The sequence below is a fragment of the Larus michahellis genome, chromosome 1 (genome assembly GCF_964199755.1).
Source record: "Larus michahellis chromosome 1, bLarMic1.1, whole genome shotgun sequence".
Classification (NCBI taxonomy): domain Eukaryota; kingdom Metazoa; phylum Chordata; class Aves; order Charadriiformes; family Laridae; genus Larus; species Larus michahellis.
The window spans coordinates 189,593,407-189,618,951 of record NC_133896.1 but is presented as its reverse complement, the minus strand read 5'-3'; the positions used below and the strand labels follow the sequence as shown (position 1 = coordinate 189,618,951).

General features: G+C 42.0%; 1 protein-coding gene across 12 annotated transcripts in view; it reads left to right on the top strand.

Moving 5' to 3' along the window:
• Positions 1-3,458: 3,458 nt before the first annotated feature.
• ENOX1 (ecto-NOX disulfide-thiol exchanger 1) overlaps positions 3,459-25,545 on the top strand; it is a 383,990-nt gene continuing 361,903 nt past the window's right edge. For 3 of the 12 annotated variants that reach the window (XM_074565012.1, XM_074565005.1, XM_074564996.1), the window contains exon 1: positions 3,460-3,697. The gene's annotated coding sequence lies outside the window, so the exon portion shown is untranslated. Of the gene's footprint in view, positions 3,698-25,545 lie in introns of all 12 variants that reach the window. The other 9 variants (XM_074564943.1, XM_074565021.1, XM_074564951.1 and 6 more) reach the window with 5 other exon arrangements.

Here is a 25,545-nt window from a genome sequence, read left to right as displayed (position 1 = left end):
TATGTATGTAGAAGGCAAAGGTTGAGAAAGAAATGAACAAAAATGGCCCATCTGCAGTCACTGGCAAAACTCCTGAGAGAAAGACAGGAAGAAGAAAGGGAATCAGGAGAATGTTTAAATGCACATTTTCCCCTATTATCATGTTTCTAATCCCATTTTCTTTGCCTCTTTTTGTCTTGCTTTGTTGTTGTTTGTCTCTAGCATGTATGTTCTTGAGGCTTTCTAACGCTTCATCTGAAGGGGAAACCTGAAGAGCGCATTTTGCCTGCTAACAAACAACCTGAATTTTTTTCGTCACTGAAGCCAATCAGAGGCGGGAGATTATAGTTGACGGAGGACTGAGATTTGCATATTAACAGCACAGTTATTGAAGAATAGCTGTCTCGTATTTAGACCAAACTGTGCCCTCCGATTCGCCAATACCGTCTGCCAGCCAATGCAGATGAGGGATTCGAAGGTCAGATGGTTTTTGCTTTTTTTTTTTTTTAAGAGAGAAGTGTACAGTGCTAATATAAATCAGATAGTGAAACCCATGTGCAGGAAGCCAAGTAAGCAGAGTGAACCTGCTTGGCTCTGGCTCTGTAGCAGCACGGCCGCCGTGCCCTCTCGTTGGCTCCGACGAGTCTATCCCTGCGTAATGTATCATATTGTGTATATTAATGTTTCGGCTTTACAGTTCTATTACCATTAGGGGAAGATTGCCTGTGAGCCTCTTAGTGGATAAATAGGAATTTACAGCTTTCAAAAATTCTCTTAAAGCTTGCAGGATCCACAGAAGAAGGAATTACACATGACTATTTTTGAAGCTTTAAAAGGTCCAGAGGGCCTAATTGTGGTCTCAGATATGTCTGTGCAGCTCTGATTGAAGTCTCGGGATATAATGCATGCTTATGCGACAGCTAAAATGAGTTCTTTTTTAAATTAAAAAAAATAATCCTTCAGTTATTAAAAAATTAGACTGTAAAGTCTTCAGGGTCAAGCCAGCAACTTTCCAAGACCTATTCAGAATTTAACAAAGTGAGGTCTTGGCTGGAACCTGGTACCGTACCGACCTACAAATAGCAAATAAATGCTGAAAGTGTTAGTGAAAATCACGCAAAGACGGTAACACCTTCTTCTGCAGGTTTGTGGATACGTGTTTGTGTGCACGCAGTTATCCAGGCAGTTGTGTGGGAGGGGTGGAGGGGACAACCCTAAATTGCCATAACGAAATAGCCTTATCAAGTGTGTTCACGCTTCAGCCAGTTGAGTTAAACAAGACCAACATTGGCAGAGATATTTTCTTTACCTCTGTTTTATATCAACCAAGGCTTACGCAACAGTCAAGAGGAGCGTGTTTAACTGTGTTGTGGTGTTGTATGTGGTGTTCTTAGAACAATTGCATTCAGTGTTAGGAGAAAGAGATAAAGAAGCAAATTCAACACAGATAAAGGCAACAAACATAGCAAATATATTCGGACGCTAGAGTTTGTGTGATTTTTTAACTAGTCCTTGATTTCGCAAGCTAATTTACGCTACAGGTGAAGTATGTATGAGTTGTGCATGAAATTCTCCGCAAGTTTTCTGCGTGCTTTTTAAAAGGTGCTTGCTTAAGAATGAACAGGCTTAATGCTTTAAAAGACGGAAAAGATCTGTTTTGCTGTAAATAATACAGAAGAAGATGCTGAAGTTATAATTAAGTCTTACTTTCATCAGGGCTGCATTTAACAGAAATGCCTCCAGCAACTTTTCCTTTATTCAGCTATCTGTATCGCCACTAAAAAGCAGAGCAAGAACCAGTCAGGCAATAAGTAATCCACACCTGCACAGCTGGGCCAAGAGTGGCTCCTGCTCCTCAGCAGAGGTAGTTAACGCTTACCTAAACCAGTGCATTAATTTCTGAGTTTTGTCCTCCACGTGTGTGTCCTTGTATTGCTTGGTATAATTTATGTCAGTATTATTTGTTGTCACTTCTCAAACTGAAGCTGTGACACTAACCCTGCCAGCCAAGGGAAAAAAGCTACACACAGAGGCAACACAAGCCAGCATTGTTTAAATCAGATGAGCCCAGTGGCGTGGAAATTGCTTCTGTTGCATAAGTGTGCTTGCTGGTAAACCCAGACCGATGGGCTGGTGAGCATATATAATTAGCCCAATACCTGTGGATGTATTTCAGTACCGCTCTGGTGAAAGCAGAACCGTGGAAAAAGAGAGGCAGGAGATTTTTCTATTAGATTTTCTTCCTACCACTAGAAATCATAGCTGCCGCGTGCAATATTTAATATCTGATGTTGGTTTCCACCTTTCAGCCACAGCCACTTTTCACTTACCAACTAATCGTCACCTAGAAGTGTGCTGAAACGTATTATAAATGGGCATACAAAGGCTTTCTCCAGCACTAAATCACAACCATCTCCACAGAGGAAAGGTACCGCTTACAGCAGCCCTGCAGGGTAATTCAGGCCAGGAGAAGAATGGGCTTTTCCCACTCAAATAGCAGGAAGAGTTCAGATTAGCGGGAGACGAGATGCAGCCACAAAAGCCTTCGTTAACTCTCTGGTCAGACGAGGAGCTCGGCGGCATCTCTAGGAGCAGTGCCTGGCCTTGGGGAAGCACTTGTTGCCGCCAGCCCCTCTGGGCCCAGCGCCTTGTCCTGGGAAGAGCTGTCCTTGGCCACCTGCCCCGTGGCTTGGTGAAAGAAAGGTGAGGTCAGGTCCTCTCCCCACGCTTGAGGGTTGTCTCCTGCCTGGGAGATGAATAAGCAAAAAAATAACCAGACCCTGTAGCAAGTGTTTGCCCCTGAGGGGTGCTGGTTTTGACCCACAGCTAACTGGGAGGTGTGAGCCTTTGCAAATAAGACATGCCTCTGTAGATTGGATATTAGGAAAAATTTCTACACCGAAAGGGTCATCAAACACTGGAACAGGCTGCCCAGGGAAGTGATGGAATCACCACCCCTGAAGGTATTTAAAAGATGGGTAGACATGGTGCTTAGTGACATGGTTTAGTGGTGGTTTTGTCAGTGTTAGGTTGATGGTTGGACTCGATGATCTGAAAGGTCCCTTCCAACCTAGGCAAGTCTGTGATTCTATACAACTGCTTCTCACAGGAGGATTTCCAGAGGAAGCGCTGATCCCATCGGATGGGGTGTTGCTCCCAAACCTGCCCAGAGCGCTGGGAATCACTTTTCAGGGCAGGCCTCAGGGAAAACTTGCTGCATGATGCTCTGCCGGGGGTGCCGGGGGCATTCCCGGCTTGTAGGGCGTCCTTCCTCCCCCCTCCCCCCCACGCCTCCCCAGTCCCGCCCGCCGGGCTGTGCGCTCTCCGCCTTCCTCACCGCCCCTCTCCCCCTTCCTCCTCCTCCTCCTCCTCCGGGAGCCTTGCCTCCGCTGCACACCTGCCTTGCCATTTGTCGGCGGTTTTGCGAGGAGGGGAGAATTTTCCCTCGGTCCCTTGCAGCATCCCTCCCCGGCGCGCACACACACACACACACACACACACACACCCCGGCACACGCACACACCCTCAGACAGACACACACCGACCCAGGCACCGCGCCGCCCCAGCATCGGCAGCCGCCGCCTCCCCCGCCGCTCTCCCCGCCGCCGCGGGGCGTCCTCCGCCTGCTGCAGCGCCGCCGGACCCGGCAGCCGCCGAACGGGGGGGCGGCGGCGGCGGCCGCGGCTCCCGCTGCTCCGCGGCCCCGCACCGGCAGCCGGTAGGTGCAGCGGTCCCGCGGCGGCTCCCGGCGGGGAGACGGGTGGGAGGCCGGGGAGGGACGAGGCGGGGAGGGAGAGGAGGGAAGGAAGGCGAAGGGAGCAGGGAAAGACGCGCTGCCCCGGCCCCGCCGCAGCCCCGCCGGCGGCGACCGCCTCGCCCGGCTCCGCTCCCCCGGCGCCGCGGGGCTGTGCGTCGCCCCCGCCGCCCCCCCTCCCCCCCCATCCCTCGCCAGGCACCGGTTCTCCCCGGTGAGTCAGAAAGTTTGCTCTCCTGGGCGCCCGGTTTTTGTTGTTGTTTGGGGTCCGCCTGTTTAGGGTAGGTTTTTATTTCCCCGTTCCCGCTAGCGGGCTATTTATTTATTTATTTTTATTTTCTTCTCTCTGGTTTTTTTTTTTTAATTGCAGTTGCTGCCGCAGCGGCGGGGAGGACGGGGCTCCCGCTGCTTCCCCCCTCCCGCGTCCACGCCGGGGAGAGCCCCGCCGCGCCCCGGGCAGCGTCCCCCGCGGGGGACACGCGTGGGCCGGCGGGCAGCGCAGCCGGGGTGGGACGCCGGGGTCCCTTCCCCGCTTGGAAATCCCGCTCTTCCCCCCTCCCCCCCCCCCCGAGAGTGTTAGGGAGCTGCGGCTTTCGAGGACCCCGGCAGCCCCCCTGCAGTTTGCAGAACAGTGTTTGGTGGCAGCTCGAGAGGTGACTGTCCCATCCCTCTCCTCCTCTTCCTCTCCCCTTCCTCGAGCTTTGAAACAGATTTCAGCCAAGCTCTAGGTGACAGGATGTCGGTGTGCGACCGGTGAGGGGACAGGGGAACGGCTGGGCACCCTTTTGTGACCAGCAGTGTTATTGTAGTGGGTTACCAGCTGGGGAATAGCTGTATCCTACCCTGGCGAGGAGTGGGATTGGTTGTGGGTCGTGTCCATCTCCGGTTGCTTTGATCTAATCGCTAGAAGTAGCTTGCAGTTGTCTGGGGTGGAAAAAGCTCTCTTGCGTTTTACTCTCTTGTTCTTGAATTCTAAATGTGTATTTGGTGAGGGCTCCTGGTTTCTGAAAGGAAGGTAGGGGCTGAATAAATCCATCTCTGGGCAGGAGAGACAAGAAGCTCTCAGATTCTGCCTGTGAATTGTGTATTTTCTATGTTGTGTGTTATTACTTTTTTTTATCACTGGAAGTTCTGCTGTAATATGTCAAAAGCTTTGATGTCTTTTGCAATGTACCTCATTCATTTTTTTCCCCCTCAAATTTAAAATGGAATGATAAAATGCACAGATGTTAATAAATAAGTTGAAAGGACTTTGAAATAGTGCATGTTGTGCATGGTGTGAAATTGTAGATATACATAAAAGAGTAATAACTACTCTGCCGGTTTTATTTAAAACCTTTTTCTCTATGGCTTTGTGCTGAAGTCTCTTCATCTGACTCTCAGCTTTTAAGCATGATTGTTTTTTTGGTGTTGAGGTCTCCTGTTGTGTTTTGGGGATATCTTGATAAGCAACCACGTTTGTCTGGATTTAATAATCTTTTAATCTCTCATGTTATGAAGACTTGCCACTGTAAAAATATGTGAAATTTGCTGTTGTGGCTTTTGGTTTTAGATCTCTTTTCCTGATCCTTTTATTTATTTATTTATCAATCTATTTATTTACTTATTCATGTTACAACCGAAGGGGGGAGGGGTGGAGGAGGAGGAGAGTGAGGAATTCTCTCTGACTCTTCTATCTGTCCAAATGTGCAAAAAAACCCCATAAAATGGTTGGATAAAGAAATGAAGGCACTGAAACAACCCTGAGCTGAATTCCAAGAACAAAAAAGACTCCGGCGTGTGTGCTCGCCTGCACCAGGCGTTCTGCAGCATGTGGTATTTACAGAACTTGCAGCGTACAGTAGCTCTTGAGTAGTATGAGAACGTTTTGTATCCTCAGAAGCAAGAGAGTCTTTGACAAGTCGGCAGAACTATAGATACAGTCGAGGAACGCTGATACACGTGTGAGTGCATGCGTATATAAATATCACCAGACTGCTTAAGTTCATTTTTTTTCTCAGGATAGTTTGTCTTCCTCCACCTGGACTATATACATCCTTTCCCCTGAATTTTGAGGCATTTTTTTTACTGCTTCTCTCTCTGTGCATGTGTTTTAATGTTAGTCTTAATCTCTCTCTGAAATAGAAAATAATCTGGTAATAGATTTAGGAGACTCTATTGCCAGGCAAACCAGGCAATAGATCATGAAATCAGACAATAGTATTTTGTTTCCTAGCAACCCCCTACTGCGAGCAGAAAACAAAACGATGGTGGATGCTTCCACATCATGATAGCTGTACGTCGAAACCCACAAGTAGTAGGTACAGAAGTAGTAATTGTGCAGTGAGATTTGCTCCTGTTTGCTCCAGCTGCTTTGTTAATATCTTCCTCTTGTGAGAAAGGGATTTGCTGGCGTAGGTGCAGTTAAATGGTTAAAATTTCACTCTGCTCTCCTAGCTTGACAACAATGTCTGTTAGAATGAAGAGGGCACAAAGTTAAGTAGTAGCTGTATAATTTTTGCCTATAAGAGTGATTTGAAATACCCTGTTCTTATTGCTGGACTATTTCTAAATCTATGGTATTACAGATGCTTGAAAATCAGATTTATCGTCTCCTGTATGCAGTATGCAATATCTTTCTGGACTTTGTCTCATTAGTCATCCTTTAGCTTTGTGTTTTAAAACTGTGTTTGGTAGAATGTATTAAAAGAAAAATCCTTTGCCGCTTTGAGGAATTGGGAAGTAAAATCCTAAGGGCTGCTTTGCCATGTTTACGTTCTTGGCACCCAGTTCACCCCATCAAAAGAGCTGGAGCTAACACGATGCAGCCGGATCGGGTCCTAAAGCCGTGATCTTTCTAAAAGTGCTTTTGATAATGCAGTAATTCCCTTAGTTAAAGTGTCTGAAGCATTGAAATGGCATCTCGACCCTGGACCAATCTCGGATGCACTTTGCGCACTGCCATCTATCTGAAAAAATCCATTAGTGCAAGCTGTGGCTGTAACCCGGTATCGGTGCTTACTGGGTGGCTTTCAGCCTTCCAGCAGGTGTTCCTGCTTCCAAGGCTGCTGGAGATGCTGAACTGCAGTAGGGAAGGCAGGTAAGCAGGCACAGATGAGTAGCTGGATGTACAATGTAGCAGAGGAGCTTTTGTTCTTTGCCACCTTTCCTTCCGATACAGGAGAAAGTAGCAAAAAGTTGTTCAGAGAGTTCTAACTACCAGTCTTTTGCTCTCCAGCGGTGTTTACAGCCGGCACACTGTAAGTAAAGACACTGGTAGTTTTCCTGTTTGCAGCAGTGAATCGGCAACAGTGAAGGTATTATTTCCATCCGGGACACTATAAAATCACAAGAAAAATTTGCTGTGGGAAGACAGCGAACTTAATCATGTATGCATTATTAAACAACAGTATTTGTGCTACACGCGGGAATGGCGTTCTCTGACTTTGGGGTTCACAGCGTTATTTAACAGATCCGATCCGCAGTCATCTACAATTTCTTTATATTGCCTATAGGTATTTTTCTGGATCATCTCAAGGTACAAAAGTGTTACAACAGATGCCACTTCAATAAGAAATGCCTAAGTGGAATGGTCAGAGAATATTATAATTCTGATAAATATCAATGAGCACCTACTTCCTTGTCTATATTTGAAATCACATATTTTAATCCCATAGCATGTGTGGATGGTTTAGTTTAGAACATGTTAATTGAATTTTGGAAGGCTTTATGGATTGAGAGGAAGTAGTCATTTTCCAATTTTTCTTCTCTGTTTCTTTCTCAGATGGCATTTCTCCCAAACCTCAAGTCTTACAATTAGGTAGTCCGCAGATTAAGCTTGGTGTGGCTGCCTAATTGCAGTCCCCGCTTAGCCTCTGCCTGTGTTTACCAGGCAGCAGAATGACGGAAGGCAAAGAAAACAAAAAGTACAAACAAGAAACAAGAGGGAAAGAAAGATCGTGAAGTATTCTGTTTGTAAACAATGGAAGACATTTGGAAGTGATTTTAAATACTCTCCACGGAATTCCTGTTATGCCAACTGTATTTGTTACTGACCATGAATGTAAAATCTTACATCTTCTGTCATGTGGGTTGGCGACTCATGTAAATAGTCAACCCATGACCAAAACCAAAGACTAGTGCCTTCTTCCCACTTCTCCCCCCTAAAAATCCATCTTTCATGGAGCAGTGAGTTAAGTCCATTGCATTTAAAGGTGTTTGGTAGACATGAATTAAGAAATGGACAGCTTTGTTCTCTCTGTTTAACTGCGCAATGGTGGTAGTGGCTAATGAGCTAACGGGGAACGTGCTGCATATCTTGCTGAGATACATGTGCTTTTTCAAATTTTCAGTGGTGTTTTTTTTTTTTTTTCCCCAAGAGGGAACTTCAGTAATGAGAATGTAGAGTTACTTACTGCCTGTTTAAATCCTATAGACTTAATCATTACTGTACTGTTGCATATTTACTTAGGTATTTATTTCGTATTCTTATTTTAAGAAAGGAACAAAAGCATGATGTCAGTTTTGGAAGCTCTTGAAGCTTCATTTTTAAATCCTGTAACATAAAAGCGTTGAGCTGTCAATTCTTGCCAAATATGTAAAATAAACCATCCAAGTGATTAGAAAAACTGAGGATTTGGTTCAGCAAAGCACCAACTTGCATGCCTAACTTTTTTATGTTATTTTATTTTATGTGTGCTTAAGCTCATCTCTGCTTGCTTAGATCAACTGGATTTAAGCATGTGGCTAAAGTTGGGCATGTAATTAAATGCTTTGTTGAACAGAGGCCTCAAGCAAAACCTGTAACCTTTGATACTAACATCTTTGCTTTTGAGTAAACAGAACTTAAGAAGAATTCCTACAGGATAGTAGAGTGAAGGGAACAAATCTGGGGAAAAGGCAAGTTCACAGGGGTCTCAAACCAGGAACGTACTGACGGGTAGTAGCAATGCTGGAAGGGATCTAGAATTAAGACCCAGCAGGAATTAATACATGAGTCTGCAGTGTGACTTGATTACAGAACAGCATGGTTTGTGGTTGAGCTGACAAGAAAAAGGTCCTCGAACAAAGAGGTGGGATTCCTGTTTTATAAGAGTCTGTCATGAACGTGTCTGAAAACTCTGAATACTGTATCAACAGAAAGATATTTACAATTTGAATGAAGGTTAGACAAGAGTAACAAAATACTTGAGGGTCTGGAGGAACTAGATGAGGGGAAATATTAAAAAATGTACATGTTTCTAGGATGGCACTGCATCTGGGGAGATAGGTTAACTACGTGTAGATATTTGAAGTGTATTGTAGTCAAAGGAATCTGATTTTTTTTTTTTGGTGCATTATGTGGGAGAATACCTAGGAATAAATGGAGAAATCAAGGAAATAAAAGTTTAAGATGAATTCTGGTCAAAAACTTAATGTATTGGAGCCTGTATTAGTCCAGGTGTAGTGAGAGCCCCCCACCCCTCTTCAGCTGTTTAAAATAAGAGTAGGCAAGTCACTAGGGAATATACTGGAGGAGGCAATTCTGCGTTTTGAAGGAGATGGAGTACAAGATCTAACAGCCCTTTTTCATGTCTATGTTTCATTCTAGTTTTAGCTGAAGGTTACAAAAGAAACTAGGTCAGATACTGGGCCAACCATCCTTGACTTGGTTTTTCTCAAACCAGAATGTTCATACTTTGGCCAAGCGGTTTCCAGTACCAAGACAGTTGGGTTTTATGCTTTTATAAATGCATGAATCAGAACAGGGTCATCAGATGGGCTCCGATTGAGTCAATGCAGGGATGGTGGATGTGCAAGGATCGACTACCATAGATTTTTTTAATAAGCAGTTCTGGTTTATCCATTTGTTCATTTTCCCTTTTGAAAACAATGAGCATCCTGAGGTGGTGTAGAGGGCACAGAGGTGCCAGCTTCTTATTTGTTGACAGTTTCTGCAGCATTTGGTTTGATCATCTAAAGAAGCTTACTGCCATCAGGTAGCAATGATGTAAGTACTACTGCTTCCTTCCTGTCCCCCCATAAGGTGCCCTGGGCTCATAACAGCTGTCTCCTGTGATCTGGCTAATCTGTGTGTAGTGCAACTCTTGATGAGGGCTACAAAGATGATCAAGGGAATGGAGCATCTCTCTTATGAGGAAAGGCTGAGAGACCTGGCTTAGCCAAGTAAAGAGGCAACGGGCACAAGCTGGAACACAGGAAATTCCATCTTAACATAAGGAAAAACTTGTTTACTTTGAAGGTGGCAGAGCACTGGAACAGGCTGCCCAGAGAGGTGGTGGAGTCTCCTTCTCTGGAGACATTCAAAACCCACCTGTCCAGCCTGCTCTAGGTGAACCTGCTTTGGCAGGGGGGGTTGGACTAGATGATCTCCAAAGGTCCCTTCCAACCCCTGCTATTCTGTGATTCTGTGACTACTGCCATGAGTGGCATGTTTTCTGGAAGAGGCTGAGGTGTATGAATGATCTTTCCTAAGGTGTGTTACTCCCTCATCTATTCAGTCTGGGAGACAGCTCAGCCAGGGAAGAGGCAGGTTCAAGGTGTAGCGGCAGTCTTCTTGAGGAATGCTTGCCTGGAATTATTACACTGGTTTCTTGCACTTCATTTTACTTGAAGCAAGTATTCAGAAAACAACCCGTTGTGCAGACTGATATCATCAGGGAATGTTTTCCAACAGCCATGCCAATTGCAGAGGAGGAGGTGGATTTCCCTCTGCCATGCTTTGTGGATACCTGACAGCCAACTGTTTAAACGATGCCTATTTCGGTAACCGTAAGGTAAAAACAAGTGATTCAGAATAACCCTCCCTTGCGCGATAATGATTAAATCGGTGATCTTGCAGGAGTACCACACAGACGTGAAAGCTGCTCTGGGGCAGGGCCGGTTGGTGAGACTGACCTTTGGTTTAAGTACTTGATGGTGCAAGAAAGGGGTGTTTTGAAATTGTAGAAGACAGTTTTAGGTTTCCTCTAGGTTTTCTGTGTGCAGAATAAGATGGAAAATGTTGTTTTGTCTCTTAAAAACCAGTACACTCCCAACACGCCCCAGGTAACTGCTTAAGAACAAGTACTCTGACAGGTAAGCCAGACTGAGCCCTTGCTGGAGTTTGTCTCTGGGGGTTGGTTGATGACCTTGGTGACAGAGGTTTGAGAAGAGGTTGAACAAAGCTGGAGGAAGGTTGGGTTTTTTAGGCGGAACATAAGGATTAAGACTGAAGTTGTTGCCAAAGCATTGCTGATGTTAGAGGGACAATTTGTTGATGGATGGATAAGGTAGATAAAAAGAGCCCGTACAGCTGAGTGGATCAAGCTCAGTAGTTGGTGGTAATGAAATTGAGTAGATTGGTTTACTTAGGATTACTTGTGTATGTTAATAACGCTCTTCTGTGTAAGTGTGTGTATGATCAGACTTGTTGGATGGAATCCTTTGGACTGAAAGATACCGTGTAAATGTAAGTTTATTATTCTGGTGCCTTTGCAGGGAGAAGCTAGGTCAACAACAATCTTAATTACAATTTGTTTCTGTTAAAAGTTTTTTAGATATTTTTAGAGTTAAGTTAAATAAGGCTTTAAAGCATTTTTATACAGGTGCTTTTAACATAGTGTTCGCGTTTAGGGTGTGGGGTTTGGTATACTAGATCTCATCAATACGTGATGAGGGACAGTCTCTCCATGGCCAGAGTGGCTAACATACAACTATTTTGGTATGACAGGTTGACTTTATGTGGATTTTAAAGGGGTCTGTGCCCTACATACAGTGTAAAAATGCATCAGGATACAGCAGCTCTGCCTGGGGTAGAATACAGTGAGAGCTGAACAATATTTTTTACAACTCTGTTCAGACTTAGCCATACCTGTTGGGAAGCATTTTGACAGGGAAGCAAAGAAGAAATGAAACAGAAGTAGCTGATAAAGGTGTGAGGTGAATTTAGGGAGGTGGAATGCAATATCCAAAATGAGAACGTACTCTTAGAATGGGCGCTGGTACTCGTGCCCTTATGAGAAGAGTCAGGAAGACTTTCAGTGATGACAAATAAGTTTGTTTCATCTGAAAGTAGCGGATTGCTTCCTAACATTTTGCTGGTCTCACATTCTGTGAAATTGTGTTATATCCTAATTCAGTGGCTCCTCTGAATATAGAATGAGAACTTGCTATTTTCTACCAACTGAAGCAGTTCTCTCTAATTCTGCAGTGGTAGAAGCCTGTATTTTGGTGGCAAAGATCCATGGATTAATCTCTTCTGATGACTTATGATGGATGTTGGCATTACTTCAACACTGACTCAGAAGAAAGAGTTGCATTTACCAAATGAGTGATCCACTTAGTTTATTGAGGGTTTTCCTTGGTGGTGTGACCCTTGCTTAGCAGTGAAATCTGCCGAGATCACAGCCCAGGGTAGTATGGCTATAGATATATCAAAAAAGTGGGTGTTTATAGTGCTCTGCTGACAGAGAAGGATGACGAGCACCTGGATGTGAACAAGCATTCCGCGCGGATTTACTAGCTTGTAAATGCATGGTGTATTCATGCATCCTCATGCCTCCTCTGCGCACACACATCTGGCTTCCAACATCTCCGGGCAGAGCATAAACGGAGGTGTTGGTGGCAGGCTGTTACGTGTGAAAGCTGAATGCTTAAAGGTCCTGGAAAGTACTTTTGCTTTAGAATCTTCTTTATGTGACTTTTCCATTAGCTGGACTAAAATGAGCATCCCTTAGGTTAATTTCATTTTAGCAAATGAAGGCATCCTTGGCCAGTTTTTTTCGTTTAGGGTTAGTCATGTCTTAACGAAGAGGAAATACTGTTTATGCTGATGACTCTCTTTCTGCAATGTAATCTCCTATTTTGTATGAACCAGATAGCCATTACCATTTTATTTCATCGATAGCCTGTGAGAGAGCACGCATCTGCAGTTCCTAGAGGGAGCTGGGCTAAACTTGAGCTGATACACGCCAGGTGGAAGCCTTGGTGTACTGTTGCCAATCTACTTAGCTATCCAGTTTCTTGCCAATTCTGTAAGGTTAATGCTATTACAGAAAAACATGTGAAACCAGGTGTGGTGCGTATGTCATTAGTTGGGTTTTGCAGTTTTACTTTTCATGATGCATTTGTTTAACTTCTGTATCATTTTGCAGAACATACGTAATGTGTAGTTTGTATTGTTTTCTTTGCGAAATAGAAGGCAGCTGTAATTTCAGCCTGGGAAGGAAACTATTAACATTTTTTAAATAAAAGAGAAAGGCTGAAAAATTGGAATTTCTTCTTAGGTTTCTTGGAAAATACGAAGGGAGATTATGTAACTGCATAAGGTCTCTGGGGGAAAGGAAAGAGAAGGCTCGCTGATACTGAAAGAACGGAGTAGCTGCTTAATGTAATCCGCTCTCCATGGATAGTGACGAGAAGGAAGAGAAGGAAGAACTCTGCGGTCAGAGCAGGCTTCGTTTGTTCAAATCCGGACAGCAAATAGGCAGCACGTCGGACAGGGCAGCTTTGTGTAAGGCCAGCTTGCCAGTCTCACACCTAGGTTTACCTTTTCCATAATAACAAAGTTGATTCTGTTCACTACTGTATACTACAAATAAAATAGCAATGATAAAAGGAATAATTTTCAGGCTTATCTTGCTCAGGAATAAAGGGAGTAGTGTGAAGCGAGTCAGTCAACCCACTGTAATCAAACAATTCTTCTATACCTAAAGTATAAATGTTGCATGAGTAGCTAGACAGAAAAGACTAGTGGTCATCTTGAAATCATGCGGAAAATCCCTTTCTTTTGGTTCTTCAATGTCAGACGGACTGCCAGATGAAACTGAATATTGAATTGAAAGCAGAAGATTGAATTTGATAATCCTGAAGATGAGATGCTTTGACAACCCTGTCATCATTGAAATATAGCTGTGATGATCACTGAAGTCACTGTTCTGGTTGTTTCAGTGTCTCTTCAACGTCCTTTCGTTCTAGAGGAATCGGTTTGTCTTTGTTATCAGGGACAACAAAGAGCGATAGCTGCTCCTATCTTAGACACTAGGAAAATGAAGACTTCAAACTTGGTGAGAAACTTGCTTTCGTGCTAATGTTCCTGTCAGCATAACACGAAATGAGCAGTTTAGGGTAAGATGTAAGCCTGCGTGTACTGCCCTTTTAAAGACATTTAAATTCACTAGTTTGCTGTTAAATGGATGAAGGAATAGGGAAATGCAGAACTAAAAGCCCAAACCTAAAATAAACAGCACTTCTATTAATGCAAGGTGGTTCAGTGAATATGGGAAGTGTTCAGAGAGTGGCTGTGAGCATCCGTGCAAGGAAAAAAGCAGACCTTTGTAACACTCAGCCATGTCTCTAAGGGATACCATGGGATGACTGTATGACGAGGAGGTGTTCTGTATGTGCCTGAGGAGCAAGCGTAGTAGTGGCAGAAACAAATTGAAATGAGAACTTCTGAAGCAGGTTTGTCCTGATGCTGAGTTCACCTCGGTGAGAAAGAACCATCTATGTAATTAGGAGTTGGCTGGGAAAAAAAGAGGATTTATGCTCCCTTCCTTCAGTTACTCTTGGACAGCCTCCGAGGAAGATCTTATCTTTATTTTTGCCTCTACTCTGTGGTCCTCAATAATTCAAGTTTATTTAAACTGAAATGAATGTGACTTTTGTAAAAAAAACTTCTTATACAGCAAGATACTCCTCAGAGAATCACTAATCTTAGGATGGCAACTGATGATGGTTTCAGAAGGATTTGGACCAGGTACAGCCTGATGACACTCCAGTGCAAGTGGAGACTTTCTTCCTCTAACTTGCAAATAAATAACACCAAATATTTGAGAAAAATATTTGAAGGAGGCCTCAGCAGCTGTAGAAACTCAATTACAGGATTAATGCTTTGAATGAAGATGGAGAACAGGAAGAAGTCTGACATATGAGGAAAAAAAGTCTGCAGTGCTCACAGTGAGTGGAGTATAAGTCATGGGCTGAAAATGTTGCAATAAATAACAAGTTCAGGATTTTTTTTGTAGTGGTAAAGATGCAGAGGTCCTAGAATGGATTGTGTGAACATTGTGGGGCCTTTGCCAGTTGAAGTCTTCAAGAACGTGGTAGATAGAAGTGTGTTGTCTTTGAAGGATGCAGCTGATCCTGTTGCATAGTTGTTTCCAGCTCTATTTGCACTCACTTTACACCATACTTGATTTGAAGAAAGCAGAAATATAAACCAGCAATGGATTGTGGCATATGTTGTGCAGCTGGTCCCCACCAATTTCAATTTGGATCTTTGAAATCAAAATGCAGGTCACGGAAAACATGCAACTGTAGCAAAATTTTAGGACCAGTGCTGCCTGCATCCGCATCCTGTGCGGATGACTCAGTAAGGAAAAGGGAGTGGGTCTAGGCAGCAGTTTCAGCTGCATTTGGTGCCTCAGGGCACTCCCCTTTATGGACACTGGAATTCTGGGTTCAGTTTCAGGTTTTCTGGGGGATTACTGTTCAGCCTGGAGATAAGAAGGCTCTGGGGAGATCTTATTGCGGCCTTTCAGTATATAAAGGGGGCTTACAAGAAAGATGGAGTGGGACTTTTTACCAAGGCCTGTAGTGATAGGACAAGGGGCAGTGGCTTTAAATTGAGAGAGGGTATGTTTAGATTGGATATAAGGAAGATTTTTTTTTTTTTTACTGTGAGAGTTGCCCAGAGAAGTAGTGGATGCCCCATCATTGGAAATATTCAAGGTCAGGTTGGATGGGGCTTTGAACAACCTGATCTAGTGAAAGATGTCCCTGCCTGTGGCATGGGGGTTGGACTAGGTGATGTTTGAAGGTCCTTTCTGACTCCAGACATTCTGTGATTCTACAATTCTGTTTGTCTGTGATTCTCACCAAGCCTTACAGTGAGTTGGGTAAAAGGAAGCGGGACAGTCAGAAGGAGCGTGGTTTCATAACTTAAGCTGAAATCCAGATGATCAGTCTGCTATCCCTGTTTGTGTCAGAACGGTGGAATATGTAGCAGTCAAGTTATAGGAGACACTGGCAGTTGAATGTGGACGGTTCTGATTTGAAAAGTATTTTGTTCCCTGCCCAGCTCAATGCAGAGCATTTTGCCATGTTGCACTGTTAGGCTTGAAACATTTTGATAAATTTGCTTTTTCACGCATGATCCCTTGCTAACACAACTTGAGGTTCAGCCCTGGCTGATGCAGAAGCATCATAAAGCATAGGTAGAGAGAAAACTTATCTGTCTTCAAAAGGCTTATGTAGATGTATCCCAAGTTGTTAAAGCATGACTAAAAATAGACTAAAAGAATGGTAGACCAGACTGTTTAGAGACTTGTGACTCAGCTACGACATTTTTGTGTGTTTTATTTAGAGTTGCATGCTTTCAGTTTTGGACCATGTTAGAGGAATAATCATGTTACAAAGTGAATTCAGTAGTCTGTGGTTTGTTTTTTAGCTTGTAAAGGCTTTATGGACTTCTTACAGTATTTCCAGTGGTCAGAGGGAGAAAGTTGCCTGAATTCTGGGAAGCATATGGGGAAAAGACTGAGTAAAGGACCCCAGTTCCTGCTTTTCTCCAGACATTCACTCTGTAGCTAGTAGCAAAAGTAGCATGTAAACCAATAAAAATAACATAGATTTTAGGAGTACCAGAATACAAATTCTTCTGGCAGAGAATTTTGAACAGTCCTAGGAAACAATTTGTTCCTGTGCATTATGTGTTGATGGAGATTGCGTCCTTTTCACATGAGCAATGAGTCAAGTGTTCTTTTAAGATGTATGGGGCCAGATTCTGATCTCCAGTGATTTAAATTTTGAGTAATTCAAGACATATTCATGAGTTACACTACAATAACAGCTTACAATCTGGTTCTTATTCCGTAGGATTTTAATATGGTTATAAAAGGGATATTCATCTTCATTTTCTAAATGTGTAGCAAGTTACCTAATTAATCCAATATTGTCTTCATTCTGGAGGAGGCTGTTTAACTTGAATTTCGTTGTCAAATACCATACAGACAAGCTTGTGTGGTGGTAACATTAACTAATGATAGAGTTATCCAGATATACAGTTCTCTCATTAACTTGAATTACAGTGTAACTCCAATTGTTTTCAGTAGAGAAAGACCACATTGCTGATAGGAAGAAAGCATGCTATTTTTGCAGTCACTGTGCAATTAACTCGTATAACCTCTGCGCTCGTCATGCTTTGTATAAGATACAGGGTGACCAACTGTAGGTCACTCATATGAGAACAAAGACCCTGGGGCTGAGAGACAGTTTATTAAGATAATACTGTGGTGTGAAGATCAACTGCCACAGCAGTTGCCAATGAAAGCGTGTCTGTATTTACTGTATACTTGCAGTAAATAAGAGTTGCCTGAGTTGGGATGGTTTGAATACTAAAGGATGGGGAGAATAACCAGATAAAGGGTGGTGGTGTGAGTGAGGAGTCAATGTCACCTTGTATTCTGCAGGTTCCCCTTCAGTGGTGATGGCTCTGTGGATTTTTCTGATGCAAGGTTGAGTACCTACCATTCAAACCATAGGACATTTGTTAATAATTTTTGTTCTTTATTCAGCCACTTATTTGCATGAAAATGAAGGGACTCTGCCCTCTGTCAGTTTTGGTTGCTGTTGACCAATGTCACTCCAAATTAGTGAAGAGAAAGGAGGAGAAACAGATGAAGACGCAGACAGAGCGTCATTTAAGCTTCTTACTCAGGAAGTAGGGCTAAAAAATATTTTTCTCAGGCATTTCTCTTTCCAGATAGAAAAAAGAAAAGTTGAATTGAATTCTTTCATCCATGTCAAGGAGTACAAAGTGTATTGTCACTTGCTGGTGCCTCAGTGTATTTGTCATTGGGAAGCCCACAGCAATGTGCTTTCTAAATGGTCTATGAAAAATGAACGTACAATCTGTTTAAAACAAAATGAATTTGCTGCTTTTATCTGTTAAAGCAAACCAAAGCTGCTATGGTCTGCAGGCCGCTTGTTGCCCTCGGAATGTGTATAATGGCAACTCTGGTGCATTGCTACTGACCATCGTAAGAGGAGCAAGTTCTTCCTCACAATGCCTCTTGAAACATCTTCTATGTAAATTTTTCTTCTAAAAATTGATAATGTATAGTCAAGTTTGAAGGTGTCGTACATCGGATTTTCTCTCCAAAGGACAAAGAAAACTCCACGCTTAAGATTCAGTTTTGCAAACCCTTCCCCCTTCTTCAGACATTCATATGGAAATACACCATTAACTGTGAAAATCCCTAGCAACCTTAACAGCCTAGAAGAAGGGATCCAAAACCCAGCAATACTCAATTCTCAAGCGAATCTGTACTGTCTATTGTTAATATTCATTATATTCTAATAAGTGATTTGAGAAATTCTTTTCAGGGTCTCTTCTCCTTCTTCCTCTCAACGGCAATGGCTGTTTTGTTGGAATGTTGCAGTATTCACTGGTGGAAAGTGGAACCCAAAGCTTCTTTCTTACCATCTCTCTCTGGAAAGCCTTCAGAAAATCCACTTCATTTCATGGTGATTCCTTTGCTAATTGCTGTAACAGCCCGTATATATTTTTTTTTCTGATAAATTAATCGTTGACAGCTGATAGAAGAATTATTGGTACTATATAACATAATAAATTGTTTGATAACTCAGCTTAATGAGAGAACTTGTAATTTCATATACATGGTGGCAGTAGTATGTGCTGCTATGTGTAGTACCGTGGCTGAATTTGTACCTCATAATTCTCTTACCTAGTAGAGACTAGTTATCTTAAAAAATCCAGAGCTGATGCTATGGTATGCAATGTCTCAGGTGTTTAAGTGCAGAAAATCATTCAGGCATTGCTTCAGCTCAGCCTTAATCCTATGGGAGCTGAGAAGTTCTGGCACAAAGTCCCACTGCTTGACAGAGACAGGACTGAGCCCTGAGCTGTCAGCATCGAATGAAGCTTCGTTAGCCAATGAAGTGAATTTCACTTACTTTGGTTCTAGCTCTGGTTTCTAGACTAATTTTTGAGAAGGAATGCAGAGCTGTGCTCGTTTGTATTTTTTTTTCTGTGTTTTTTTTTTTTTTAAATTTTAAGCAGTCCCTTCTGTATGTCTGTCTCCCTAGCCTTTTTTGTCTTGCCTTCTCTCCTTTCATTGTTATAACTCTCCTTTCTCCTTTTCTTTGTGTCAATCTGTCCTCTGTCTTTTTACTGTGACTTCCATTTCTTTTATATTTCAGACTTGCTATTTTCTAATGCCCTGTCCTCCTTATTACTTTCCTTTTCTTTGCTCCCTTCATCCTTTCTATTTACTTTCCCACTTTTTTGATATTACAATGCTCTGTCATAACTGTCCTAATTAATGTATTTCTACAGGGATAAGACTGTAGATCTTATTTTTTTACTGCTGTTTTTCTTTAATTTTTATATTTGAAATTTGCCACAAGTGCTCTCTTTCTGGAATACCATTTAATCTACTCTTAACTTTTCTTTTTTTGTATCCCGTGCAAGTGACAGAAGTGTGCCTGTGTCATATGAAGGAAGGATGGGCAGTGGATGTAGCCCAGCAGCGCTGTGTGGCCACACTTAATTTCTTCTTGTTTGAAAGCTTAAAAACTCAAGCTTCTCTCTCAGGCTCAGGACTCGGGTAGGCTGTCCTGTCAGCTGAGTTCCTTGCTCTCAGAAATAATTTTTAAATAATGATGTTTCTTTTGCTCCTTACATTATAGAAGACCAGTAGTATAAGAGGCTACTAGCGCCTAGTGTAATACTTTTGTACAGTTGTCAGAATTTTCATGTTTTTGCTTGAAGAAAGGTGCTTGCTTTTGTGTAGGGATTCTTACTTTGAGGCAGTTGTTCCAAAGAAAGGAATATTTGTACTATATGGTATCTTTATTTAGCTTTTATGTGGGTAAGTCAGTTTGAGAAATGTGCTTATGTATCATTAAGACCCATAATCTTAAATGTTCAAAAAACACACTCACGTGTCTTTAGTATCAAAATTTGAGTGTGAAATAGATAGTACTATTGGAAAGCTAAATGAGTGGTGAGTCGAAGTAATTAAGGGAAAGTAAATAATCTCTAAGGTTCTCATTCCCCATGAAACTAATTTCGTATCTTATCCTTCATGTATTTAAAAATAGTTCCCTGCTAATTCAAGATGCTTGTGTACTATGTGTGTGAAGAGCACTTCAGTTCTATTGAAAGGATGGCAGATTAGGGAGTTATTTTCAATGGGCTATTTTTTTTTTTATTTTTTTATTTTAAGAGAGACATTCATTTGAGCAATGTAAGTGAACAATTCTTGCTGGAAAAACAGCTTGATGTGCATGCAAGACAGCAGGTGATCAGCCAATAATTTTGTCATGGCTTATGACTAGAAAACCTTTGTGTTTTTTTTTTTTCTTTAAAGGCATACGGATGTCATTACTTTCTCCACAAAGGTGGGCTTTTTTCCCAGCCTAGTAAGGCCTTAAATGTTCTGCCAAATATGCTTTCCTGTTTTACTTCCAAAAGATCTGTGGCTTGTCAGTGACTCTACTATTTGGAATGTGGATTATTATTTTTTTTTTTCTTGAACTAATAAAATATACCTTGTAAGATGGATGACACGTATTAGAAGAGCTAAACTGCTCTGGAGCTGCAGGTCTGCCGTGCGTGAGTCCGATGGCGATCTGACAGGAGTGTGACAAGATTGCACTGTCAACTCCATCAATATCTTGAGTAGTTGTCTTAAGAGGGCTAATATATGTTCATGACATGTCTCCAGGTTTCTGTGCCGAAAAAAATAAATCTAATTTCTTTTTTTTTTTATTTCTGTGTACATCCCGCCCTTTAACTCCTGAGGTTTTCTGTTGCCTAAAGAGGCATATTGCATATGTACATTTTTTTCTTCTTACCCGTGGAGATGCAGGTAGTGAAGTGATGCGGCAAGGCTGAAATAGCAGAGGGACTCAGGTTCATACGTACAGCATGCATGAAGCATGGTACTGTGCTGAAATGTGTGGAGGGACTGCACAGGCTCGCTCTGGGCATGTAACGTTAAGTGCCTGAATTAAGAGCTTACACAGTATATGTATCGCAGCCCCTTGGGCTCTGAATTGCCTGCTCCAGGTGTCTAAGTGTCTCCGCCGCAAATGTACAGCAACCCTACAATTACAAGGTTAAGTCATAGCAAAGTTACTTGTCTAAAGTAGACAGTGTAGCTGTATCCCCTCTGCATCAGATGAGGATGCCATGTGTTACTTATTAAATAGGGATGCTGAGCTGTTTGGTAGTGCATTTGGAGGAGTGGAAGGTGAGGGCTTTTTTCCAGATCTGCAGCCTTGCAAGACAAGCTGTCAAAGCTATTTTTTTTAATGAAAGTTAATAGAGGCTTTCTGGTTTATTAATTGTGGATCCTCATGCAAGTTTAGAAGTACTGGCACTTAGTGCTTATGTCCTGCCGTCATCCTCATGCTCTCTGAAATCAATGAGGAGTTTGGTGCAGAAAAAGTCAACGATCGGCCAGAGCCCTGCAGATTTGGTGAAAGAAAATAAAACCATCAGCTAGTATTCTTGAGAGCAGGGTAAACCTACTCAATGTAAAAGGGAATTCTGTAACCTGTTATCTGCAGCAGGAAAGCTGCTTTTTATTAATCGATCAAAGAAAATGTTGAAAATAATTGGAAAAAATGACTTGAGGGAGGGAAAAGCAGAGTTGAGGGATATTAGTAAGAGACAGATATTGTTTGTGAAATCAGACTATTCTTAAAGCTTTCATATGCTCTATGTAGTGTATAGAAAAAAAACACTTTCCTTTTTTCCTCCTGAGAGAAGCCATGATTTTATCTCAGTAATTGAAAATAATCTCTGAAGTTGCTCCTTAAGTAAACTTACATGAACCCCTTTTAAATCAGTTGTTATCTTTCAGTGTATTTCTCAATAAATGTTGCCGCCTGAACTTGGATGGCATGATCCTATATAGCAAATAAGGCTGAACACATCCTATTCATGACTCGAAGCACAGCATTTCTAGCCTAATTATGGTGGCATTTGGCAGTGATGCTGTAGTTAAAGGTGCTTTTTGGTGTTTCTATTATAAATTGTGTGTACTTGAATGGCTTAATTCATGCCAGGCAGAAGTCTGACTAGCTATCTACTTAGTAATTTTTTTTCCCTTCATTAAAAATCCTTAAATGAAGAAAACGGTTTTGAATTCTGAATTTCTTTGATCATATCTGTATGTCTATCAGCCTGTTTCTTACAAAAAAAATGCTGTGCTTTTCCTTCATTTCAAAACTTTCTTCTGTTGTGCAACATGTGTGGTTACTGTTCCATGACTTGCATCACTCTCAGCACTTTGGGTTGCTCAAAGAAAGCCATGCCTGTGAAAAGAGGGAAAGGAAACACAAGAACATATGGAATTGTCTACGTTGAGCAATCTGTGCGCAATGCTGTCTACGAGCAAAGATGATTTCAGTTGCCTCAGTTACTGCAACTGGGCAATATTAATTTAGGGACTTCTCACTTTCTAGGGATGTCGCCAAGTGAATTCCTCACAGTTCCACGAACGCTGAGCAATCCCTCTAGACGTCACTCCATGGTCATATCTGTCACACTCGCATTAATACACTTAAACTATTCTGTCATTTCCCACTGCATTCCACACCAGTGCTAGATCCAGCTGTATTTATTCCGTATTTTTGGAAGAGATGGAAAAAACCCCAAATGGCAAATGGACTCAACTGGATGCAACTAGTAAATGCTTCTAAGCGGTTCCCTCAAGAAAAATGCACAGTCAGTTTTACAGAAATATTGATAAAAGTGGTATTTATTTTTTTTTAAAAGCATCTCCTATTTAGAGTTCTCTCTCTTTCGCTCTTTCTTTTTTTTTTTTTTTTTTTTTTTTTGGCAAAGGGCCTCTTCTGAAGTCAGTTGAACTTAATAGGAGTTTTCTGAGTGACCTTCTAATGTCTGTTTAAGGCTGTAGGGGCCTGCGAAGTGGTAATGCTGAGAGGTGTAATTGGCCCTATAAATCTCAGTGGGTCATTAATTCTAAATCCCAATAATGTTAGGACCAGGATGCATGTAACTGAAGCAGAGTGATGAGCATAGTAGGAAGATTTATGCAAGCTTTGCTTTGCTTTGGTTTGCACAGCAATAGAAATTATTTGTAGTTTTGGCTTGGAAGCTTGCTTTCTACCTTAACATCAATTCCCACATATCGTCTATGTGTTTCTGGAAACTTACAAATGCATCTTTTTGGGGGAGATGGCTGGGGCTTTTTTGCATATCAGGGGGTAATAGAACATGACTTGGAAAATCTCTGTAAGATAGATATAAACCCCTCAGTTCTCATCATTTAACTGTATAAAAACAGTTTTCAAAACATTATTGCACCTAACACATTTTCTCTTTATAATGCCAGCTTAAACTTTAAAGGACATGTGTAAGTTTTTGTTTGGTCTGTGGAGACAGGATCCTGGTGTGTGCAATGTCTGTACTCTCATGCAGGTTCATCCCCAAATGGGGATGCCTGCACGGGGGTGCACTATGAATCCACCATCTCTGCATGTATTCAGTGATAACTGCTGGCTAATGAAAGCCTTGCCGTTATTCACTGTGATGAGAGAGGCTTTTCAGTGTGCTCCTTGGAGGAAAAAAAAAAAGAGAGACTTCACTTTGGCTCAGTGAGAACTTGTATCTTGCTTCCCTCAATCAGAAATTACTGTAATATGTCCTTATTCCATGGTTTGAGGTGGAATTGGTTGTTGCTATATAAGTGCATAAGCAAGGAGTCAAAAACGGACTAGTGCAGTGGCATGGCTTTTGCCATATGTCATTTGACTGAGAGCCATTTGTCCAACCCATCTTAAAGTCCTATTTGCACTTTCATGGAAAAAATTTTACCCTCCTTTGCTTCAGTCCCCTGTCAGGGATTGTTCAGAGGGATGGTGTTTGCACCATTACCCCCAAGAGGAAAAAACCCAAACGTATCCCAGCATAGACAGAACACTGGGAGGAAACAGTTGAGCTCAATGGCGGGGGGGCAGAAAAATACAAAGCCACACAAAGAATAAAAAAAAAAAATAAATCAGACTTTTAAAAATGAAACAGGCTATTTATGTGGGAACTCCTGAGTATTGGTATTTTTATGTAATCTGAGCTGGAAAGGGAAATGTTTGGTTTCCCAGAGTATTCTGCTATAAGAACACATTCAGCTTTCTGAAACATGTATTTTTCATTATATCGGCCTCGATTTATAACTGAAAAGAGAAATTATAAAAGCTTATTGCTTGGTCTCTGGCCTTTCTGCGCAAAGGCATGTGTACTGCCTTACTGATTCTGAGAGACTTTGTTAGGGACTATCCTTAGGAATGCTTGTTCAGGCACTTAGGAGCAATGTGGGGCTCAGGTGGAAGGAGAATAAAAGGCAGGATTTCTGTGCATGCGTGTGCTTCCCTCCATTCTTCAGGCAAGGATTTCAGTTTCAGTTTGATCTGTAATTTTCTGGCAAAGCAGTGACTTTGACTGCAACTGTATCTGGTTTTTGTCCAGTGGATGCCACAAAGCCTTCTACTGTATTTGAAATAGTTCCATTAATTTTTTTTAAACTCTAACTATAATCTTGTATTAGGGCCTCTAACAAACATTAGCATTCATACACAAAAATAATACATGATGTAAACAACCTGCTGAAGCTAGAGCCTGTCTCGAGGGCAGGGTAAAAGAACCTGAAGTAGATTGACTGACCAGTTGAGAATTTCCATCGTAGGGAACTTTAGATGTGCTTTGGTTCTTTTCTGGAGCAAGAAAAACTAAGTCAGGAGCTGGGATGAGGAGAAAAGACGTAGCAAGAACTTCTGTGCTGTAGGTGAACCATCAGACCATTCTTTGCAAAGAGTGATCAAATTCAGAATAGCTGTGAAACTGCTTTAAGCCAAGCCATGCAGAGGACAGGTCTGGTGTGGCTGCAGAAAAGAATGGTGTTTGAGAAGCCCTCAGCGAGTCTAAGGGTCACACCAAATATGCCCAAATAAAAGGTTCTAAAATGTTGACTCTACAAATCTGTTCTGGTTAGATATGTAGTTTTCAAGATGGGTAGTCCTTAATTTTGTGTGATGCAGTTCCTTCTGCTATTTTTGAGTGCAAGTCAGAATACAGTCCCAGGTTGGAGAATATGTAGCATTTTCCTTGCAGAAGAACTAGTCTGGGGATAGTGGAACTCTCTTTGTTTAGATTTGCTACTTACGACACCGGGTTTGATGTTTTTGTCTTTCTGCTTATGCCACGGAAACTTTTTTTTTTTAAGCGGCCAACATGGTAGCGTTGGAATTGGTGTTGGAAAATGCTCTTCCTTTTTCTACATTTGAGCTTCCATTTCAGAAATAATAAGATCAGGATGAGAACATTCGCAGGATCAACACACTCCTCTGGGTTGTCATTGCAGTGACAGAAAAGAGATGTATAGTGAAACTTCACTTCTATGTGCTCTATGTGGTGTCATTCCCTTAAATGATATGAATGGGAGAATTATCCCAGTGGATGTCTGTTATGATCCTTCTCTCTGGAAAGGTCGTGGATAATTGCTATTTATCGTTTTGGAGAGGATTTGTTCAAATATATCTTGAGTATTCATTTTCCGTAGATTTGTGTCTAGGGGACTTAAAAGTGACAAGAAAAAGAGTGCATGGTAGAAAATAACTGTTTGCACAAAAGCAATTTTCAGTATTTTGTAAGTGAAGGAAGGAAAGAAGAGGGAAAGTCCTTTTTCGTGACATTTTTCCCAACTTCTTCTCTTTTATTAGCACCTCAAAACCTCCATTTCTACTCCTCTGTCCCCTCCAGTCGTAGTTAGGGACAAGAGGTCCTTTCACTTGGTGAAAGC